At 31.4% G+C, this 3,988-nt stretch overlaps 1 long non-coding RNA gene and 1 pseudogene across 1 annotated transcript; both read left to right on the top strand.

Moving 5' to 3' along the window:
- Positions 1–403: 403 nt before the first annotated feature.
- Positions 404–3,619, top strand: LOC138857363 (uncharacterized). Its single transcript, XR_011396429.1, has 2 exons — positions 404–1,050; positions 2,921–3,619. It is a non-coding gene; the product is annotated as an uncharacterized lncRNA (long non-coding RNA).
- Positions 1,514–3,438, top strand: LOC118683564 (uncharacterized; annotated as a pseudogene).
- Positions 3,620–3,988: the final 369 nt, after the last annotated feature.

Raw genomic sequence — 3,988 nt, 5'->3', positions numbered from 1 at the left:
GATGCAAATTTGGACGATGGGCGTGGCACCGCCCACATTTAGAAGGAAGTCCATATCTCGAAACCAATATACTAGACCGATTTCAAACAAATTTGGTACGTAATATTACCCTGACATTTCTACATTAAATTCCATCTCATTCTTTTACTTGTATCCATCTAATTCTTTTACAACGTATCCGGATAAAAAATTTTTTGTGTAAAGTATATCATCTTACGCCTAAAAATTGTGGAAATCGAACTATAAATTTTTAAGAACTCAGACGAGAAATATGTGGAAACCAGGGATAAGAAAGTCGACTCTGACTTTAGTCAAGAATCGATCTTTTAATGAAAATAATCGACTTTTTAGAGTCGAGTTGAACATGTCTCCAGTCGATAACAAATTCTTTAAGAACCTCTACCGTCAGTGAGAAAATTGATGAAATCGAATTATAATCCCGCCTTCTACCCTTATAACATTTTTACACCTGAGATGGAACGAGAGAGTTTTATAGGAGTAGATGCAAATTTGGACGATGGGCGTGGCACCGCCCACATTTAGAAGGAAGTCCATATCTCGAAACCAATATACTAGACCGATTTCAAACAAATTTGGTACGTAATATTACCCTGACATTTCTACATTAAATTCCATCTCATTCTTTTACTTGTATCCATCTAATTCTTTTACAACGTATCCGGATAAAAAATTTTTTGTGTAAAGTATATCATCTTACGCCTAAAAATTGTGGAAATCGAACTATAAATTTTTAAGAACTCAGACGAGAAATATGTGGAAACCAGGGATAAGAAAGTCGACTCTGACTTTAGTCAAGAATCGATCTTTTAATGAAAATAATCGACTTTTTAGAGTCGAGTTGAACATGTCTCCAGTCGATAAAAGTCGATTCTCACTCGATGACTTCGACTTTTTCTTAAACAGTTGTTATGGTAGTATAGTGAAAGTTGTAAAAAGTTACTCAAGTTGTCTTCCTTGCACTTGTTTGCATTGTATTAGAAACTGAGAAGCTGGTTGCTGATTGGATCATAAAAATAAATATCATCGCTGGTATTCTTGGTAACCATTTTAAATTAGTATAACCGACACCAATCATTTCCATATATTTATAATCAGTGTGTACCCTCAGTGAGCAAAAATCAAATTTTAATTTGAAACCTACATGATATTATAATTGTACAGTTATGGCTCCTAGTTTTATCTGGAGTTATTGTTCCAAAACCGACAACGGCAATAAAGTTAAGTGTAATATTTGTAAAAAAAGAATTTCTATTTAATAGCACACCAACTATGATGAAAAACCTGCATACATCTCATAAAATGTATGAACAAACAAAGAGACTCACGGAAAAGACCAAACGGTGTAGAAACAGATTTAATGATTCAAAGTAAAAAGGTAATTAGTTATATTTACTTAGATTGATGATTTTATTTAAAATTTATCAAACGGATTATAGATTATTTCTATCTGTAATTTTTTTTTCTGAAAAATTAGAGTTTATTTTCTTTCTAGGCTTTGGTGGCTATTGAATTACCTGCTTTCTATAGAAAATAAAAGCACTCTTCTTTTCAGTCAACTTCCTTACTCAAACTTAATACTTATCAGGGGCCTCATGATCGCTGTATAAATATATCTACTTCTTTTGTCGGTATTCAATAGTTTAATTTTTCGACATTAGTTGAAGAAATAAATTATTGACTAATAAATATATTATTTGTCACTTATCAGCTGGAGGTTGGAAACATAACCAAGTATCAACAGCTCTTGTTCGCATGATCGCTATTGATAATATGCCGTTATCAACTCCAGAAAGAGTGGGATTCAAAGCGTTTCATCTGTTATTTTTATAAGGAGTTTGAATGAAAAACTTTGAGCTAAGCGCTTATCATTTGAAAGAGCGTAAAACGATTGAAAATTTGACGTCTAAATTAAGAGAAATATGTTATGCCTGGGGTCTAAGTGATGCGAAAAAAGCTGCATTTTTTTCTGACGGAGGATCTAATATTAAGGGAGCCAATAAAAGTGAATTCGACATTCAAAAACACATTTCGTGTATTGGACATGTCATCAACAATATTGGACAAAGACTGATTGACATAAATGTAACCCCACCAGGATCTGAATCTGAAGATCAAACTTCCTTTATATGAAGACGATATTATTGATGATTCAAACATTTTAGACCCTGAAAAAACTACTGAGCAAAAAACATTACGTGATCTGTTGACAAAAGTTAAAAAAATTATAATATTTTTTAGACACAGTGAAAGAGCTACAACTGAGTTGTTGCACTTACAAAACAAGTTACCAGAATTAAAGCGTCTTAAACTTATACAGGAGGTAAAGACAAGATGGAATTCGTGTTATGAAATGGTTAATCGTTTTATTTTACTTGCCGACTATGTTTAATAGGTACTTCTTCAGATTAAATTGGACAAATCGTCAAAAGCTAAGCCTCCTAATATGATTACAGGAGATGAGCTTGAATATTTAATTAAAATTCGCGATGTCTTAAGTCCTGTTTGTAAAGTTACGCAAGAAGTTTGCTCCGAAAAAAATGTTACATTAAATAAATGTATCCCTTTGATTGCTGGTCTTGAAAAAGGAAGTTTGATTAAAATTATTTTGATTGTTGCATGTTACATTTACTTTGATTCCTTTTTAATTACAATAAAATTTATATTTGACAGAAAACTGAAGATTTTAAGCCATCCACTGTATTAGGTCGAAAATTACAAACAAAAACTCACTTAAGAAATTGAAAATATATATGGAAGCATTGAATCGGTGAAATTGGTTGAAGTGCGCCTTCTATAGTATTCGAGAATCTACTCGTTGGAGATTTTATTTACTAATTTCAAATAATAGTAAACTATATCCATAAATTAATTTCCTTTTTCATTTTATTTTCATTATCAGGCGATCTGGTTAGGATTGAGAGAAAGGTAGCATTACAGGCAACGGATTCTTCTGTAATACTTGACGATGAAGAAGTTACTCCAGTTATTGAAGCCTATCGCTTGAAGAATCTCAAAAAGACGAAAAAGGCGATGATATCTGGTCATATTTCGATGAAGCTGTCAAACGAAACCAGTCTCAAGCAGATATTGATGAAGCGGGAGGATTTCCGATACAGTTACGTCAGTATTTAAATCGTTTAGTTGTGGCACGACAACAATGCCCTTATCCACTTGTTTTTTGGAAATCAATTAAAATGAGTATCCTCACTTATGGAATGTATCGAGGAAATTTCTAACAATTGTACCCTGCGAAAGATTATTTTCCCATGCTGGTTTCATTGATCAATTAACGAAGACATGTGGGAATCTTATCTTTTTAAATTTCTATGTCACATGGCTACCTTACTAAGCTCTAAACTAATATTTTCATATTATATTAATAATTAATAGTAAATATATATTTAATTGTAACTTTAATACTTAACTTCAATACTACAAATTAATTTTCGGTGCCCTACTACGTGCAATTTTTACAAAGAATACAAATTTTTTAAAAATATTAAATACTTTTGTGTAAACTGTTTAAATATAATTTGAAAACGATTAATAAATAAATATAATAACTTATTATAGCAATAAAGAAATACGTCAAATAGAACTTGTCAAATATCTTTGACCAGAACTTGAATATGTAGTTAGTGTTTGTTCTAAATAGTCGACTTGAGAATCGAAAAGTCGACTTTTATGATAATTATTAACCGACTTTGAATCAAATCAAAAAATCGACTTTTTTTGCGCCGGTTCCATCCCAATACCACATATGTATATCGTATTTCTACTTAAAATGGATCAAGTCGGGTGAAAACTTACCTTAGCCCCCATATAACTGATATTCAGGACTTTGAAACATTCGGCTGACTTTACCCCATATATTATATATGTTTATGGTATATATATAATATGTATAAATTTATAAAATTGCTTGAAGTTCTCAAGTATACCTGAGCAATATCAAAAATTAAGACAA

This window comes from Bactrocera oleae, chromosome 5 (genome assembly GCF_042242935.1).
Source record: "Bactrocera oleae isolate idBacOlea1 chromosome 5, idBacOlea1, whole genome shotgun sequence".
Taxonomy (NCBI): Eukaryota; Metazoa; Arthropoda; class Insecta; order Diptera; family Tephritidae; genus Bactrocera; species Bactrocera oleae.
This window is presented reverse-complemented; position numbering and strand designations above follow the sequence as displayed.